This window comes from Lithobates pipiens, unplaced genomic scaffold, assembly GCF_037356315.1.
Source record: "Lithobates pipiens isolate NorthernLeopardFrog02 unplaced genomic scaffold, aLitPip1_a1.2 Scaffold_19, whole genome shotgun sequence".
NCBI classification, from domain to species: domain Eukaryota; kingdom Metazoa; phylum Chordata; class Amphibia; order Anura; family Ranidae; genus Lithobates; species Lithobates pipiens.
In genome coordinates this window covers 495,859,856-495,880,474 of record NW_027507764.1, presented here as the reverse complement: position 1 = coordinate 495,880,474, position 20,619 = coordinate 495,859,856, and the positions used below count along the sequence as shown (strand labels likewise).

Below are 20,619 nucleotides of genomic sequence, written 5' to 3'. Positions count from 1 at the left end.
AATGCCCATGGGTTCCAAACCTCAGGCAGTCATTGCAAGTAAAGGATTCTCAACAAAATATTAAAAATGAAAATGTTATTTATGATTATATTCATTTGTCCAATTACATTTGAGCACCTGAAAAGGGGGGGGGGGGGGGGCTGTGTATAAAAATGGTTTCAGTTCCTAAAATTTGTACTCCTTGAATTAAAGCTGAAAGTCTGCACTTCAAATTCATTTGGATTGTTTCGCTTTCATTTTATTCTGGTGGCATACAGAGCCAAATTGTGCCTGTGTCCAAATATATATGGTCCTAACATAGAATTTAAAAGGATACATTTTTCTTGAGCTTTACAAACACTCTAGCTGCACTGTAAAGGATGGCGATTTATGATGCTATAGGCATGCTGTGAAGCATGGCGGGGGTCCATATCCCTTCTATCAGGGCCCCATCAAAGCTATGTGTTCAGACGTACATTTCCCTGTTTGCCACCACAACCCATGGTACTCTGCAGTGTGGTGCCATTCATGTAGTATGGAATCCTAACATACATACACTGCACCGGCACTAACAACACATAAGGCCTGGTTCACACTATTGAGGATAGATATAGCCACCTGTAGCCAAAATGCATGGGGCTGCCATTCATTCTTAACGCCACCCCCATTAGAACGTCGGCCGAAGCATATCGACTGAAAATGACATTATAGGCATTTTAGCCAATAAGAGATAAAGGGTGCCTATAATGCATCAAAAACAAAACAAAACACACACACAAGTTTGCCATGACTTTACTGCGATTTTACTATGCTTATGGTGTGCTTTTCATAAATCATGTGGCTCAAAAACTGCATCAAAAACGTAAAACAGGTGCAGTATTGCTGCATTTTCAATTCATTTTTACGAGGAGGTGCGTTTCCTTTAAAGAGGTTGTAAACTCTAAATAAAAAAATCCTGTAAGACATAGGCATAATGAGTTAGTATGCATCGCATACTAGCTCATTATGAAATACCTTAGAATGAAGCTGCTCCAGCGGTGCCAGCACACCGCTGACATTTCCCCCAGAGTTTCTTCTGGGTGTGCTGCGATTGGCCAGAGCCGCGAGGACATCACTCCCACGCATGTGCGCGGGAGCCGCCCCTTTTGCTGGGCTCAGAAGGAATGGCACCCATGGCTGTTCCTCAACAGCGCATGCATGTAGTATAAATATCTTATAAACTGTACATATTAAGAGATATTTACACTATCTACACGTGAGCCCTATTATAGGCTTACCATTAGGTAGATGTCAGTAGAGGAGGTTTACTTCCTCTTTAACCAAAAATGCAGCAAGCAAGATTTTTAACACCATAATGGAAGCGCAATGGACCAGTGTGAAGACAATCATACAATTTTCAAGAGAAAGGTATCCCTTTACTTTTCTTGCGCTAAAAAGGTGCCAATAATGGCTGACAAATTCCTACTCATTTAAATTCATGATATTAATTAAAAAGATGAATACAAATATAAAATTTTATATATATATATATATATATATTTTTTTTTTTTTTATTTCTTTTCTTTTTTAACTGTCATTTTCGGTACCCAAATTTCCATTTTGCGCACCTCTAAGCCCCATGTATCTAAAACACAGCACTTTTGCAGTTGCAGGAATTGTTGGGAAACCGAAAGATGCCACCACGTTTTTAAAAACGGTGCAGGAACCTTTATCCTGCATGAAACACAGACAGAGAAGTCCATTCAAACAAATGGGCTGTTGTGCCCACGCAAATGTGGCCCACAAACCTGCAATAGTTTGAACCAGGCCTTAGCAGATTTGTGCTGGCACGGCAGACCATTCATTTGAATAGGCCCCTATGTTTGCAATCCCAGCAAAAAAAAAGGTGCATGCATCTTTTTTAAACCACAGCGGGAGGGAACTACCTTCCGGTTCCTGCACCTGCTGTGTGTTGAGATGCATGGGGTTGACATTAGTGTTACTAAACCCACAACAGCAAAATCAGTCTGTATATGCAGAATAGCATGCTTGGTATACTGACTGCGGACCTTGAGGGGTTATTTCTCTGCATTTTGTAAAAGGGCTGTTTTATCCTGTATACACAGATCTTCCCCCTCCTGCACTGCCTATCTGGGGAAGGCCAGCTAACACAGGCAGAGTAGCCGATCTGCACATGCTCAGTTGTGTCTTATGCTGAAGAGAACATTTACTTGTTCTCAGAGATAGTTAAGTCACATGATATTGACATCACACATGTGGGCGTGTATACAGGCTGCAGTGGAACTCTCCTCCTTCCTGAACTGAGCACTGATGTGCAGTTTATCATGTAACCGTGGTATACTTCAGCCAAAAAACGTATAAAGTGGCAATATTTTAATGTAAAAAGAAAATTTATAAGCATTGAGCATGGGGGGGGGGGGAAGTAACTATTTTCATATTACTGGGTTTAGTAACACTTTAAAGAGAAAGTAAAGCCTCTGGAAAAAAAAAATATATGCACCGTAGACATCAGCGCTTGCTGTTTCTGCAAATATCTCCTAAACCTTTTAGATTTGGGAGATATTTCTTGCACCTAAAAGGTAAATCTTAATCTAGGCTTACCTGTAGGTTAAAGTGGTTGTAAAGGGTTTACAACCACTTTTAAGAATGAATGGGCGCCCTGCAAATCTCTACAGAGCAGCACAATACGGTTACAGGAACAGCTGCGATTTCCTGCACCCTCTACCACCGCTCGAGTGCGGTCTAGCCCTATTCCCGGGTCACACTGGCGCGCGGTGATCAGCCCGCAGTGCGGGTGTGTCTGCGTTTTACCCGTGGTCCGATAGACTTCTATGAGGTCACAGGTTCTTGCTGCATCTTTGGAAAGCACCCCAAAAAGTTCTGCTTGCTGCCTCTTCGGTGCGCCTTCAGAAAATGCAGGAAAAACGCGCGACCGCATAAAAGTCTACGGGAAGCCAGGTAAACCAGTCGACCTTCACAGGTTCACAAGTCCCGCACCCACCAGTGTGATCCTGAGGGATATAAACAAGCAATATGTGATGCATCAGTGTGACCGGGCCCTGAAGGTGGGATGAACCATAATGGGATCAGACACAGGCCGATAAAATCAGACATTCTCTAATCTGTAACACGCGTTATAACGATCAATACCGATCGCGTCCCCGCTCACAGTGAGGGTAACCATGGGAGATACCGGCCGCTACGGCACAATAATCACCACCCCGGGGGTCACGTGTTTTCTCCTCCTGCTCTCCCCCATAGGGCCATCACATACAAGCGGCGGAATGGGGAGGCGCCCCTGGAAATAAAGACAATTACCGTGTAATCCGCGCACCTCCGCCGTACGACCGCTCTCCGATCACACCAACGTATGGCGCTCACAATGCTCCGGAGGAGGGGTCACAGCGCATGCGCAGTCGGGTCACCCTCGTCGACACAGCCAGCCAGAGACGCACTACTATTGGTCGTACGCGGCTCCTGTACCAAAACGGGAAGTGCCGCTGAAGTCACATCCGGGCGGCCAGGGTCAAGGCGGAAATGTGATTATCTAAAAGGGACAGTGCTGTCAGGTTTAAATGGGTGCACAAAGCAACCCTATACATGACAACAGGTGATAGAGTAATAAGATGGTTTCATGTATCTCAGAAAAAGGATAAAGACAGCAGAATGAGATTCTTCTACTTATTTAGCAGGTTAGTTCACCTTTGTCAGGAAACTGCATCTGCAGATGAAAAACAAACTGTGTAGTTCTGACCAAAGTTAAATCCTGCCCTTTGTTATAGGGGGCACCATTTACATGCCTCCTGGAGCCTGACTGGGGAAACTCCCAGGATGTTACCAAGGACTTCTGTTATTGTTCACCTTCACTATCACAGGTGTGAGCTTTTTCTCTAATTCAAAGGATTTAGAGAACTCACTCCTGTGATGGTGAAAAGTAACATCTAGGATTTCCTTAGCAATGTCCTGGGAGCATTCCAGTCAGGCTTCATAAAGGTAAAGTATGTAAATGGCCTCTGCCTGTAGCAAGGGCGTTATTCAACTCTGCTCACAGTTTTTTTTTTTTTATGTATAAGAGCCCCATACCTGCATAAACAGTTTTTTGGTAACAATGAGCTATGCCTTTAACTTGTTCAGATCCACCCTACAGCCGAATGACAGCTACAACATGGATCTGCTTTGCTGGGAGGCCGTCAATAGACATCCTCTCCTTTGCAAGCTGGCAACGGCTCCTGAAGGGCGCACGCTGTGATCACCCAAGTCAATGAGACTCGGGTGAGCACAGATCGGAGTAAGGGGTCGATCCCGACCCCTTACCACATGATCAGCTGACAGCTGATCACGTAATGTAAACAGAAGATCTGTTTATAGTTTTATTTTTTTCTTCGCACGCTGACAGCATGAGGAGAAAAAAAAGACAATCACAGGCTTCTGTTGAAGAGACATCGGTCCCGAAGAGGAAGCAGCATAAGTGCCAGCAATCAGTGCCACCTATTAATGCCCACCAGTGGTGCCAATCAGTACCTCAGCGGTGCTGCCTTGCACTGTCACCTACCAGTGCCACACCATCAGTGCCCATCAGTGAGAGAAAAATTACCTGTTTGCAAAATTTATTAACAAAATATAAAACGGTTTTGTATTTAAAAAATAAAAAATTGGTATTTTTTAAATTTGTTTAACGAAAAATAAAAAACCCAGAGGTGATCAAATACCAAAAGAAAGCTCTATTTGTGGGGAAAAAAATGATAAAAATGTCATTTGGGTACAGTGTTGTATGACTGCGCAATTGTCATTCAAAAAGAGTGACAGTGCTAAAAGCTGAAAACTGGTCTGGGCAGGAAGGGTGGGTTTAGGTGGCCAGTAAGCCAGTGGTTAAAGAATAATTCTAGATATGAATATTTTATGCATGGATACCTCGATCTAGCTTGGACCAGTGTAGCACTATTTGTGTGTGTGTATATATATATATATATATATATATTTGATACACACACACACACACACACACACACACACAATATACCTGGCCGATGCCCCTGGAAGCTGGACATCACTGAAGTAGACTCCAGTGATCTCTACTTGCTTCCAGGTCCTGTGCTGAGCCGCTGCCCTCTGAATTGTGAACATAGGAGGTTACTCAATCAGCCCAGGTGCCATTCAGAGAACACTTTGCATTTTCTTAATAAATGCAAAGCATTCTCTAAAGTGCAGAGCATTAAAAAAATTTTTTTGTAAAACCGCGCTAAATGAACTTCTAATTAATACATAACAGAAACAAATGAAAATTGTAAAGCAGCGATTCTTAGTGCAACACAAACAAGAGTGGAAAAAATTATGAATCACGCTAATTGTTACCAATAATGATTAATAAATTTGCTAAAAACAATTGGACTAATCAAATATTAATAAATACATAAATTACAAATGAATGTGATAAATTTGTAAATTGCAACAGTGCAGCAAAATCGTGAAATGCCCACAATAATATGATGTGTTTAAAAATACCACCAAATTTCAATGCTGTCCATCATCTATCACGAAAATTGCTTGTGAATATCCACTACCAGCTGAAGAGAATCCTTACCAGCTCCGATGGACCCCTTGTTATAGGGGGTCGGGATGGACCTGAGCCTTAACACCCAGGCTGGGCCTTTTCCACATCTTGGCCTATTCTGGGTGGACGTCTGTGGGACATCCATGACCGCCGGGTCCGGCTGACCCGGTGGATCACGGTAAATGTCCACTGATGGAGCATCACTTGTAAACAAACCGGTGTCATGTCATGACGCCGGTTCCTCCCTCCCCTGTCTGTACCAATCGGTACAGTGTGAGAAGAGAGAGGGAGAAATTGTTTGCAGAGCTGTGGGTACTACAGATCCAGCCCACAGCGCTGCTCAGTGCCCATACTATGCCAGTACTCTGCAATACTCGCCAATACTCTGCAATAAATTTTAACAGAAACAAAAAAAATTTTAACCTAATTTTCCGTCTTTTTTTTATTTTATATCGCAAAAACTAAAAAACCCAGCGGTGATTAAATACCACCAAAAGAAAGCTCTATGTGTGGGGGGAAAAAAGACAAACAATTCATATGGGTACAGTGTTGCATGACTGAGTAATTGTCATTCAAAGTGTGAGAGCACCGAAAGCTGAAAATTTAGTCTGGTTAGGAAGGGGGTTTAAGTGCCCAGTAGGTAAGTGGTTAATGCATATGCATTAGATAAAAAACCTTCTGCCTTTAGAACCACTTTAAATCAGGCTTGCAGGCAGGAGGGTGTGCTTAGCAGAGAAAGCCCCTCCTCCAAGTTAAAAGGAAGACTGAAGACTCCTGGGATGTATGACATCACTTTGGCCTAGGCCAGAAACCAGGACTCAACTGAAGAAATGGAAAAAAAAGTTTATATTTTATTTCCTTGATTTACTTTCCTATCTCAAAGAAATAAAATCCATAAGGCGCACATCATGAAGCAGATCCATGTGAATAAGTGAGATAAATGGCAGCCTCAGCCCGGACTCCAGCTGGGCAACAGAGTCCATGCGTTTCGCTCCTCCCTTGGAGCTTGATTATGATTAAGCTCCAAGAGGCTGAGTGAAAAGCATTGGAGGCGTGGCCTGACTGGTGTCCGGGCTGAGGATACCATTCCTCTCACTTCATTCACATGGCTGTGATTCATGATGTGCGGCTAATGAATCGTTTTCTTTGACATTTCTGCAGCTTGGAGCTAGGACAAGCTCTCTGTCCCTGCTTGCACTCACAGCGGTCTAGTTGGACTGAGCGGCCCTTACGTTTTTCACTTTCCAATTTATATACTAATTATAGCAGCATGGGGATTAAAAATAGTTAAAGCAGAGTTCCACCCTTTTTAAAAAAAAGTAAAAAAAAAAATTCCACTCTTTGCAACGCCTCCCGGTTCACAGTGCTAAATGGCATATTTTATTTTTTTTATTCAGTACGTAAATACCTTTCTTTGTTGTCTTTGGGCGGCACGTCCTCTCCCTGCCGCCTAGGCAATTATGTCATTAGGCGAGTCCCATTGACTCCTGGGATGTCAGCGTCATCTATCCCAGGAGTCTTTGGGAAGCCCAATGTAATGACACCTCGAGTATGAAAGGGGTTAAAGCTGTTTAGGACATTCCATTTCCAAACACAAAGGCAGCTACCAAATACTCCAATCAGCCAAACAAGAAACCCATACGAATAATTCTTCACCCCCCAAGTACGAGACGAGGCTCTATATGGAGGGTCAAACAGGAATCAGACTCTAACAATCTCAATACAGGGCATTTTCACCCCCTTCCTGCCCAAGCCATTTTTCAGCTTTCAGCGCTGTCACACTTTGAATAACAATTGCGCGGTCATGCAACACCGTACCCAGATTAAATTGTTATTGTTTTGTCCCCACAAATAGCTTTCTTTTGGTGGTTTTTATTTTTTGCTCTAAACAAAAGAAGAGTGACAAGTTTGAAAAAAAACCCAATATTTTTTGCTTTAATAAATATCCAATTTTTTTTTTTTTTAAACAATTTTTTCCTCAGTTTAGGCCGATATGTATCATTCTACATATTATTGGCAAAAAGAAAAAAAAAAGTGTATATTGATTGGTTTGAGCAAAAGTTATAGCGGTCTATACTGGTCTTGGGCCGCCCACTGGAAAGGGGGAGGGGCCTCAAGGCCTTGATTGATTAAGGGGGAAAGTGTGTGTGTGTGTGTGTGTGTGTGTATATTATATATATATATATATATATATATATATATATATATATATATATATATATAGGGACTGCTGAAGGAGTGTACACTGCTGAGCTGAGGAAGAAGGTTTTCTGTTCGAAACGCGTCACATGGCAGTGGCCTCCGTCATTTCCTCCGTGACCTCTGGAGTGTATTGTTTGTCTTAGACGGATTGCTGCTATTTGGCGATTATTTATATTGCAAGAATTCTACAGTTGTTTGTGAGTAATTTTCTTTTTAATTTTTTTAATAAAAATATATCTAAAGGATAATGCACAAGGCTGGTGCGGCCTTCTTTTCCTTTTTTCTTTTTGACTATTAGGATACCCCTATCCTTGAGGACAGCAAGGTCTGTGACATTTATATAGACTGGTAATCCACTCGTGTGCAGGAGCGTTTGTTTTTCTGCTATCAATTTTCAGCACCGTCCCATTTTGAATAGCAGTTACTCAGGCATGCAAAAATGTACCCAACTAAAATTTTTATTTTATTTTATTTTTTTTTTTTAGACAAAGCTTTCTTTTGGTGGTATTTAATTACCACTGGGTTTTAACATTTGTTTATTTCTTAATTATATATAGCAACAAAAATTTTGTTAAAAAAAAACAAAAAACGGTTTTCTTAGTTTGTTATAAAATTTTGCAGACTTTTTTTTTTATACATTTAGGCCAAAATGTTCTCTGCTACATTTTTGGTAAAAAATAACCTAAATCAGTGTATATTATTTATAGTCTGTGTGAAAGTTATTTACAACTTCAAAAAAACTCGCCATGCCTCTTACTCAATACCTTGGACTGCCTACTTTTTTTAAAAGGGGTCATTTAGGCGGTATTTGTACTGTCCTTACATTTTAGGGCCTCAAGAAATGATAAGCCATCATAACATCAGGTGTGATCAATTTTCAATGATTGGCACCATAGCGTGTAGACTATAACTTTCACACAGACTAAAGAATATCCTCTAATTTGGGTTATTCTTACCAAAAGATATGTAGTAGTATACGTTTTGGCCCAAATGTATAAACAAAAATTACTTATTTGTAAAATTTTATAATAGAAACTAAAATAAAATGTTCTTTTTCACTTATATTGCAAAAAATAAAACAACCCAGTGGTGAGAAATTAAATCTGTGTGCAAAAAAAATATAAAAATGTTTGGGTACTAAGTAATTAGCATTCAAAGTGCAAGAGCATTGAAAGCTAAAAATTGGTCTGGGCAGGAAGGGGGTATAACTGCCCTGTATTGAAGTGAAGTGGTTAAGCAGGTGGTCAACTGCTGGGAAAAAAAAGGAGGGGAGGCTGCAGACCCTAGCACTCATAGGCAGGAAATGTTAGTAAACTGTAGCAGGAAGGAAAGCAATTCTAATACCACAGCACGCAAGATTAGCAAAAGTAGGATGGTTAGTGTGACATCACTGTAGTCCCATCACAATAGGTTTAAAGAAGACGTTCACCTTTAAAAAAATAAATGCATTTTGCAGGGGGGAAAAAAAGTGCCAGGGTTCAGTAGCTAAATCGGGAAGTCAGAACAAGCCAGGTAATCAGGAAGCCAGAGATCAGTGTAGTCAGGGGCAGCAGACAGGATCAGGAGCCAGAAGGGATGTCAGCCAGGCAGTCTTTAACAGGAACACAGCAGAGAGAGTCTCTAGATATGTTGAGCAAGGCAAAAGGCATTGACAAAATGAACCAGGCAGTTTAAAAAGGGGGCTTGCTGTGGGATTGACTGACGAGCAGGAGATGAACAGGCGAGCCACTGTGGAACAATAAGTACTGGCAATTAACCGACAGCTGAGCAACCTGGGCACAGAGAAGGAAGGGCTGAGAGCCTAGCCCTGACAGTACCCCCTCGGAGGACCACCAGGTTTGAGGGGAAACCCATCTATGGAAAGCATGGAGGAGGACAGGTGCATGTACGTCCGAGAAGGAGACCCAAGAGCATGCCTCTGGACTGTACCCTTTCCAATGAACCAGGTACTATATGCGCCCATGGAACCTACGGTAGTCATTGATTGATTGTATCGCATACTCACGGTTCTCGACCTGCATCGGGCGAGGACATGGTACCGAGGTGGTGCAGCGGTTGCACACCAAAGGTTTTAATAAAGGAGACATGAAAAACATTTGAAATACGCATGTTGGAAGGTCACTAGGTTGAGCCTATGGAGAGTACGGAAAGGCACAATAAATCGTTGTGCCAGCTTCAGTGACGGAACACAGAGTCAGGGGATACGAGATGACAGCCTGGTAGGAAGGCACAGGTAGGTGACGGCAGTGTCAGCATGGAGTCTGTACCTCTCACTGGCACTTTGCAAGATCAGGAAGCGTTATTGACGGCACTATTTTAAGCAAACTCCGCCCAAGGTAGGTGGTCTGACCAGTTATGGTGGCCAGAAATATAGCAGCGTAGAAACTGCTCCAAGGCTCAGTTGGCTCATTCTGCAGCCCCATCAGACTGTGGATGATATGCAGTGAAGGAAAGCTGAATTCCTAACTGTGCACAAAAGGCTTGCCAAAACCTGGAGATAAACTGGCTACTCCTGTCAGAGATAACCTTGGGTAGCCCATGTAACCAAAAGATCTCCCAAGGTAAAAATGGATGCCAGTTCTTTGGATGTGGGCAACTTCAGTAGTGGCATACAATGTGACATTCAACCAGTCAACCACCTTAAGAACAACTGTGTTGCCCTGGGAGTTGGGTAACTCCACAATCAAAATCCATAGACGGGTGGGCCCAAGGCCTCTCTCCATTGGGTATGGGTTATAGGAGGCCCACTGGAAGGTCTCGTGGTGTTTTACTTTGAGCACACACACACACACACGGAACAAGCGGTTACAAAGGTGTTTACATCAGCGCAGAGACTGGGCCACCAGAATTGTTGAGAAATAGCCAAAATTTGTTGCTTCTTCCCTGGGTGATCAGCTGTCTTGGGAGAATGGCAAGTCTGGAGCTTCTCTGGGGCAAAGCTGCAGTCACCAGGTTTCACAGGAGGAGACTGGGGAGGAGACCGGATCTGAGCGGCACAAATTCTGTCACGCAAATGTGAGGCTAGACTGATGTGTACAGTAGCCAGAATGCGGTCGGGAGCTATCACAGGAACAGGCACCGACTCAATCTTGGAAGCAGAGAAAAACTGTTGTGACAATGCGTCAGCCCTTATATTCTTAGTACCAGGTAACAATGAGACTATTGAAGCTCGACAGAAAAGGAGCCTACCACGCTCTTGTGGCAGATAAGCGTTTAGTCTCAGACAAGAATGTGAGATTCTTATGGTCAGTCAAAATGAGGATCGGCACAGTGGTACCTTGGAGGAGATGCCTCCATTCTTTAAGAGCTAAAATGATGGCTAACAATTCTCTGTCCCCAATCTCGTAATTGCATTCTGCAGGAGACAATGTCTTAGAAAAGCAATCGCAAGGATGCATAGCGCTCTGAAGAGGTAGGGCATTACAGACTAGCACCCACTCCAGTCTCACAAGCATCAACCTCAAGAATGAAGGGTAGCATAGGATCAGGATGTGTCAACACAGGAGCTGAAAAAAAGGCAGCCTTGAGAGACTCAAAGGCTTTAATGGAATCCAGAGACCAATTCTGTGGGTTACCATCCTTCAGTCAGGGGTTTGACCAGAGAAGAGAAGTTCCGAATACATTTCCGATAATAATTGGCAAAGCAAACAGAAATTTCACCGCTCCAGGTCAAACCACTGACAGGCTGCTAGCTCTCCAAGTAGGTAGGGGTTCCAGGTGCAGGCTGATTGCATAAGCCAAATGTGCAAAAACAGAACAAAACTCTGGATAGCTGCACTCCGGGTTGAGTAAAAAACAAAGTGCCTTTATTTCTTCAGATGCAAGTGCAAAACTCCTTAGAACAACACATCACAGCAAAGGGGAACAAAAAAATAGAACAAGATTTCTGACGCGTTTCACGCTACAAACAGCGCTTACTCATAGCTGACTTTTGTTCTGAATAATAAACAAATATATACTATTCACGTATAGACACACCATAGTAAAATCAGAGGTAAAACCATGACAGCTGGTGAAGCTATCATCGTAGATTCTCCACACATGCATTCCACACCCAGTTGTTAATTAATAAGAATGACTGGGAAAAGAAAAAAAGGGGTGAAAATATCCGTGTGGTGAAACGTGATTATATGAATTTAATACAAAATGTGAATATGCAAAAATATGTGGGTGAAAGTGACGGTGTATGAAGTAAAAGAAAAAATATATATGTAAATGTATGTATATAAATATTAGTATGAATATAGTACAATGTAATAGTAATTATGTGTTTGTGTAAAATAAACTATAAATACATAAACAAGGGAAGGGTGAATGAATATTATGCAATTTAGAGTAAAAAACTGTGTTAAATGTTTATGTATTTGTAAATAGACTCAAATATTTAGAGAAAACTGTGATCTAAGAGTAACAGGAATAAACATACACTGAACAAAGCCGTATCAATTTAGTGGCCATGTTTATGTGAACTGTCAGTGAATAAATGTAAAAGCCAATATAGAGCCATACAATTGGTAAAATTATTCGGATGACAAGTAGTATGCATGCATGGAGAATCCAGGACTCAGAACAGACCATAGTCACCAAATGTTTATAAGATTGTACATACACCAACCGATCTCATGCTTTTGTCAGTGTGTAAATAAATGTTGATATTTAAGTAATACATCAATCAATACATAATCATAAAAATATATTCACAATTAGGGCCGGTTCACACAGCGATGCGATGCGAGGCGACACGGCTCGCCTCGTCTCGCTCCCGCAAGTCGCCCCCGTTCAGTACTATGGAACCGTTCTGAGAGGAGCGACTCGAGTCGCTCCGACTCAGAAAAAAGGTTCCTGTACTACTTCTGGGCGACTTCGGGGGCGACTTGCATTGACTTCTATACAGAAGTCCTCTGCAAGTCGCCGCTGAGATCCCCGCAGGTCGCGGCGAGGCAAGTCGGAGACGCCTCGCCGCGCCTCGCTGTGTGAACCGGCCCTTACTATCATGTTTTCAAAAAATGAAAAACACACATATGACATATAAAATTGTTGATATAAAGTAAAACAAAACAAAAAAGAAAACAAAAAACTTTGAGAACCCTCACGGACAATAAAGTGAGTCTTAAAGCCTCAATCAAGTGCATAAAGCAATAAATGCACCCAAATGAGGCATATGCTCTTGGTGGCCGACCATGAACTTAAATATTCCATTGACATTATGATTCATGAATTAAGAATGAAGGAGAAAAATAAGAATGGAGGCTAGCCCCCCCCCCAAACTATAATAACCCCGCACCATTCACACAGGTCGCCCATGTGAAAACCGATGCCGAGGCATGCAAAGGCATCTGTGATACAATGGCTGCGACTGGTGTGTGGACACCGTCTATTCCATATAGGATAATAATATATAATATGTGATCGCAGTGTGTGTAAACTCACTTGAACATTGTTTATAAATTGCGTATATATAGAAAATATCCCACTGCAATACTATAAAATATCTCCTTTTCTTTAAAGACCAATGACCTGCATGAACAATGCAAAGGCATTTATAATGGGATAGGAACAGGAATGCAATAACTGTGACAAGTGTATGGACACCGTCCATTCCACATAAAATAATGATATATATAATAGCAGTTTTTGTTCCCCTTTGCTTTGATGTGTTGTTCTATGGAGTTTTGCACTTGCATTTGAAGAAATAAAGGCACTTTATTTTTTACTCAACCCGGAGTGCGGCTATCCAGAGTTTTGTTCTGTTTTTGCACAATAATTGGCAAAGCCAAGAAAAAGTTGTAACGGATGTAGACCTACGGGTCGAGGACACTGTAGAACTGCAGATAATTTCTCTGGATCCAGCGAAAAAACATCAGAAATGTCATAACCCAAATTTTAACCTGTTCACGATGGAACTCGCACTTCAACTTACAATACAGGTTATCGCTCAGCCTCTGTAGCACACGGGAGACATCTGTGTGGTGGCTCCCTAGGGATTTTGAATATATGGGAAGATCGTTGAGATAAACCAGGGATCCTCAAACTATGGCCCTCCAGCTGTTGCAAAACTACACATCCCATGAGGCATTGTAAAACTCTGACATTCATAGAAATCACTATGCATGATGGGAATTGTAGTTCCTGAACAACTGGAGGGCCATAGTTTGAAGACTCATGAGATAAACCACCACACATTGCTGCAACCTATTGGAGGACATCGTTGATGAACTCCTGAAAAACTGAAAGAGCATTGCAAAGACCAAACTGCATTACGAGGTATTCCTAATGTCCTGTCGTTAAACACAGTTTTCCCATTCATCGCCCTCCTTGATCCCCACAAGATTGTATGCCCCTCTCAGATCGAGCTTTATGAAAACCGTTGCTCCCTTGAGGCGGTCAAATAATGCCGTAATCAATGGAATCGGGTAGGTGTTCTTACTTGTGATGCAATTAAGACCCCTATAAATCGATACAAGGTCTCAGTTCACCACTCTTTTTTCACAAAGAAGAAGCCAGCACCAGTGGGAGATGAGGATTTGCGGATGAACCCTCGAGAATGCTGCTGATGCACTTAGTCCTCCATAGCTTTATCCTCCAAGACAAAGGGTAAATCCGGCCAGGGAGAGGCATAGCATCAGGTTGAAGGTCAATGGGCGCAATCATACGACCGGTATGAAGACAAACTACCAGCTTGACCCTTGTCAAAGACATCGCTAAATTTGCAGTACTCCTCTGGGAAGGAGGAGAGGGAAGCGATGCACAAGACCTTAGCCACTTTCCAAAAACATGTCTTACTGCATTGTGGCAACCAAGAAAGAACCTCAGCACGAAGCCAATCAAGAGGGGTTGTGCCACTGTAGCCAAGGATACCAACAACCACAGGATAATGAGAGGAAATTACTTGAAATTGGATTATCTCATGGTGAAGAGCCCCTACGGCCACGGTCAACAGAGCAGGCTCATGAGTCACATGGCAGGCTGTAGAGGTCTCCCATCAATGGCCTCAATAGCAAGTGGAGTGGCACAAAGTTGCAGCGTAAGCGAGTGCTTAGACACAAAGGCACTATGAACAGGCCTGCAGCCCCATAGTTGATTAGAGCCTGTGTATCGATAGATGACTCAGACCACGAAAAGGGTAATCAAAACTAGAGGCTTATCCTTCAAGGTAACTGAGGATGTAACAACGCCACCTCAGGTGCAAGCGTTTGCTGGATGAGTAGGACAAGACTTAAAGAAGTGTAGTAATAATTTTTTCCTTTTAAACCAAGAAAAACACTGCGCTATCCAAATGTGCAAATAAAGCTGCTACCACACTAAAAATTGATATTTTAGTAAAAAATTTGCAAATATTAAAAAAGTGTAGCGCTAAACCATTATATTGAAAGAAAATTGTGAACAATTAAATATCTATGTATATAACCTCATAGATCTTACAAAAATCTATAGTGAATAGAAGGAATGGGTGAACACTAAATCGTTGTGCTCGTATATAAATAAAAGAGAAACATGAAAAGTGCAAATATAAAGTCTCTTTGTGTCCAGAGAAGTATTCAGTGGTATTCAAGTCCCACGTGTAAATGACACTTCAGATGTACCGTCCGGTCCCCAACAGGGTAGACATGCGAACCCCCATGTGAAGATACCACCACCTTAACAGATGCAGGCTTAACAGATGGTTTTGACCCAAGAGAATGTATATTGTAAGGGTCCTGCAAGCTTTTTATTGATTGTGGACACTTGAACTGGCCGGTATTGGAATGCCCAACAACCTGAACTGGCAAGGACTAAAATGCCAGACAACCTTCCAAAAAATCTTCCCAACCACAATAGGCTCTCTCCTCGCATATAAAAGGCCCAATTCAAGATAATGGACACATAGAAGGAAAATATAGGGCCATATAGTGTAATAGCGTTAAAATCAAAATGTATTTAAAAAATAGTAACAAACTCACATTTCTGTAGTTTAAACAAGCGCTTTTCACAAAACAGGTGGCAGTGGAGTGCTCCCGACACGTTTCGTCCTCATAGACATCGTCTCGGGTGCCTATCCACTGCTGCCAGACTCACTTTTATAGTCAAAAAAGCCCATTAGACAAGACTCGCTTCACATGTGTCACCGCGTATCACTTCTGGTTTGTGGGGGTCAAAATGGCCACCGGGCGTGCGTTCCACGCCTCTATTTCAATATCACACCTCTGTGTTAATAATAGGCATACTCTTATAATATCCCTATATGGGTAACTCCAAACCATATATGCCCAGATTAATAAAACGCAAACATTTATACCCAACTCTTTTTGGTTCTGAGTGTATCCCCCTCGTGTGCTGGAACGCACAACATCAACTGCGGTATTGGTGCAATGTAATCGTGTCATTTCTGGGCGACGCCGCTGGGTGGTAGTGAAAGTAAACAAAAGATCAAGAACGGAAGTAACGCGATATAGAACGCCCGCGTCACTTCCGGATAGTGTCTATCACAGCCACGCAGCCATGAAAACAAACAAAAGGTCCAGTACGGAAGTGACACGATACAGAGCACCCGCTTCACTTCCGGATGGCATCCATCACAGCAGGGGTTCCCCACGGAAGTGAGACCTGTAAACAACACACATCACTTCCGAGTGGTCAGTGGAAAAAGAAAAAATGACCAACTCCATGGAGACAAAGCCCCAAACACATCACATCCACGAACGCAACGGGCACTCAAAGGGATGCTTTAACCTACAGGTTCAAGTGCGCCCCACCAAAAATAACAATATTACCATAGGGGAACTCATAATTCCACGTATAAAATAAATAAAATGAGTTAAAATAAAGTAAAAACATAATTTGGCTTTACCCTTCTGCTCAAAACAACATATTCATATATTAGAAATGCATATAGCCAAGATTCTTAACCATGAGATACAGAGATGTATTTATATATGAATTTAAAAAGAAATGTAATCTAGTTACTAAACCTAAACACAGGAAACACCATATAAGACCATAAATTATATTAAATATATTTTACCAAATGTTCCTCCCCCTCGCATCTCAAAAAAAAAAAAATTATTATTTTTTATTACATATTTGTGCCTCCCATATAAACATATCTATACGTCTACATTTACAGTGCCTTGCGAAAGTATTCGGCCCCCTTGAACTTTTCAACCTTTTTCCACATTTCAGGCTTCAAACATAAAGATATAACATATTAATTTTTTGTGAAGAATCACCAACAAGTGGGACACAATTGTGAAGTGGAACGAAATCTATTGGATAATTTAAACTTTTTTAGCAAATAAAAAACTGAAAAGCGGTGCGTGCAAAATTATTCGGCCCCTTTACTTTCAGTGCAGCAAACTCACTCCAGAAGTTCAGCGAGGATCTCTGAATGATCCAATGTTGTCCTAAATGACTGATGGTGATAAATAGAATCCACCTGTGTGTAATCAAGTCTCTGTATAAATGCACCTGCTCTGTGATAGTCTCAGGGTTCTGTTGAAAGCGCAGAGAGCATAATGAAGACCAAGGAACACACCAGGCAGGTCCGTAATACTATTGTGGAGAAGTTTAAAGCCGGATTTGGATACAAAAAGATTTCCCAAGCTTTAAAAATCACTGTGCAAGCGATCATTTTGAAATGGAAGGAGTATCAGACCACTGCAAATCTACCAAGACCTGACCGTCCCTCTAAACTTTCAGCTCAGACAAGGAGAAGACTGATCAGAGATGCAGCCAAGAGGCCCATGATCACTCTGGATGAACTGCAGAGAACTACAGCTGAGGTGGGAGAGTCTGTCCATAGGACAACAATCAGTCGTACACTACACAAATCTGGCCTTTATGGAAGAGTGGCAAGAAGAAAGCCATTTCTCAAAGATATCCATAAAAAGTCTCGTCTAAAGTTTGCCACAAGCCACCTGGGAGACACACCAAACATGTGGAAGAAGGTGCTCTGGTCAGATGAAACCAAAATCGTACTTTTTGCCCAGAATGCAAAACGATATGTTTGGCGTAAAAGCAACACAGCTTATCACCCTCAACACACCATCCCCACTGTCAAACATGGTGGTGGCAACATCATGGTTTGGGCCTGCTTTTCTTCAGCAGGGACAGGGAAGATGGTTAAAATCGAGGGGAAGATGGATGCAGCCAAATACAGGACCATTCTGGATGAAAACCTGTTGGAGTCTGCAAAAGACCTGAAACTGGGACGGAGATTTATCTTCCAACAAGACAATGATCCCAAACATACAGCAAAATCTACAAAGGAATGGTTCACAAATAAACGTATCCAGGTGTTAGAATGGCCAAGTCAAAGTCCAGACCTGAATCCAATCGAGAATCTGTGGAAAGAGCTGAAAACTGCTGTTCACAAACGCTCTCCATCCAACCTCACTGAGCTCGAGCTGTTTTGCAAGGAAGAATGGGCAAGAATTTCAGTCTCTCGATGTGCAAAACTGATAGAGACATACCCCAAGCGACTTGCAGCTGTAATCGCAGCAAAAGGTGGCTCTACAAAGTATTAACGCAAGGGGGCCGAATAATTTTGCACGCCCCACTTTTCATTTTTTTATTAGTTAAAAAAGTAAAAAAAAATCCAATAGATTTCGTTCCACTTCACAATTGTGTCCCACTTGTTGGTGATTCTTCACAAAAAATAAAAATTTTATATCTTTATGTTTGAAGCCTGAAATGTGGCAAAAGCTTGAAAAGTTCAAGGGGGCCGAATACTTTCGCAAGGCACTGTATGCCTCATTAATGAAAGCATTAATGTCCCACTCCACGTTCATGCTGAACGGGGAGTGGGACTGGAGAGTATAGATCCAGTACGTTTCTAATCGTGACACGCCTCTTGTCATAGCACCACTCCTCCATGGGGGTACATATTTATCAATCGCAATGAATTGTGTTCCCTGTGGGTCACTGTTATGTCATTCTCTATAATGTCTAGGGACACTGTGTTTAGATTCTTTACTTTTAATTAAAGCTATGTGTTCTTCTACTCTTACTGAAAAGGTTCTTGTTGTCCTCCCAACGTATTGCTTACCACAAGGGCAGGAAATTAAATACACCACATATCTTGTACTACATGTACAGAACGTTTTAATGGTGTTTCTTGTGTTAGTAACTGTTGATATGAACTCAACCGTTTTCCGTCTCCCTGATATGTTATGTTGGCATACCACACACTTCTTGCAAGGAAAAAAGCCAATTAAATTATGAAAAAATGAGGGACGAATGGGTGGATTTATAATGTTAGGTGTGATGCGACTTTGTAAAGAGAGGGCTCCTTTAAAAAGAACCTTTGCTCGCTCAGGTAATTTCGATCCAAGTATAGGGTCGCTCCTAAGGACGTCCCAATGTCTATTCACAATACTTCTAATTTGTCTGTGTTGGACTGAAAAAGAAGTCAACATAGCCCATTTGAAACTGTCTCCAGACTCTTGTTGTGGTTTGCTCGCGACCAGACTATCCCTGCTCGTACTGATTACCTTTTGTAATTCGTCGTTAAGGGCCTTGGCGTCATAACCCTTATTGATGAATCTCCTTTTCAGAACATCAGATTCAATCATGTGCAATGAATGTGTTTATATCGGTGCAGTTTCTCCGAAGCCTAAGAAATTGGCTGCGCGGAACTGAACTCAACCACGACTTGTGATGGCAACTGTCAACCGATATAAAACCATTGCGGTCCGTTGGATTGAAATACGTTTTGAACTCAAATTTGTTGTTAGCTATTCCGATCTCCAAATCCAAAAAATGTATTTGGTTATAGCTCATTTCATATGACAGTGTTATACCTCTGTCGTTGGAATTTAAAAATTCTGTCAAGGACTGCGAAGTGCCGTTCCACAGGAGGAGGATGTCGTCAATATACCTCACCCACAGAACCAAAGATGGGTTCTGTTGGGCATAGACGACATCCTCCTCCCATTTGGCCATAAAGAGGTTGGCAAGGCTCAGGGCGAACTTAGCCCCCATCGCCACGCCACGTTGTTGGAGATAATAACACTAATTAAACCAGAAATAACTATGCTCTATGGCGAATTCCAGTAATTCAACAAGATATTCGCATTGAAATGGTGCAAGGGAATGTTCCCGATCCAAAAAGTGGTGAACTGCTTCTATGCCTCTTCCGTGTGGTATGCATGTATATAAAGATGCCACGTCAGCTGTGGCGATGATGCAACGGTCCTGGAGCTCGATATTCTCTAATCTTCTAATTGTAGCACCTGTATCCTTGAGATGCGATGGGGTTTTTTTGACAAGGGGCTGTAAATAAAAATCAATGTAGCGGCCTATACGGGAAGTTATTGAATTAATACCACTCTCACTATAGATCTACCGGGAGGTTTGACTGAATCCTTATGTATTTTGGGTAAATAATATATTGTGGGGATGAGTGGGGCAGTAGGAATCAAAACAGATTTCTCTTTATTGTTCAAAATCTTTAACTCGCGGCCTTTAGTAATAAGATCGTTAAGTTGTCTCTTAAACATGTTCGTAGGGTTATTTGAAAGTTTCTTATAAGTACCTGGTTCTGCCAGGATTTTATACATTTCTATCTCATATTCCTTCTTATCTAAAATAATGATGCCACCGCCCTTGTCATCCGGACGTATGACCACATCTTTTAGATCACATAAAGATCTAAATCCGGTCATTGAAAAGGGCGGTCGATGGTTTTGTTTTACGGGGAGTTTGGCGAGATCTTTGAGTACCAAATCTTTGAAGATTTTAACTGCCGGAGCAGTGGGTACAGGGGGTGTGAAAAGGGATGGGTTCGATAACCCAGAATGGACCGTTCCTGATGTAGCGGCAGGGTAATCTGTTCTAAATGGGTTTGTTGTTAAATACTGTTGGCGATTAATCTTACAAATGTATTTATGTATATATGAAAGTACCGAATT

The 20,619-nt window shown here is 41.9% G+C and overlaps 1 protein-coding gene across 1 annotated transcript in view; it reads right to left on the bottom strand.

Moving 5' to 3' along the window:
• LOC143997419 (RNA-binding protein 12B-like) overlaps window positions 1-3,436 on the bottom strand; it is a 43,817-nt gene extending 40,381 nt beyond the window's left edge. Inside the window, exon 1 of the mRNA XM_077493027.1 lies at window positions 3,298-3,436. The gene's annotated coding sequence lies outside the window, so the exon portion shown is untranslated. The remainder of the gene's footprint in view (window positions 1-3,297) is intronic.
• Window positions 3,437-20,619: the final 17,183 nt, after the last annotated feature.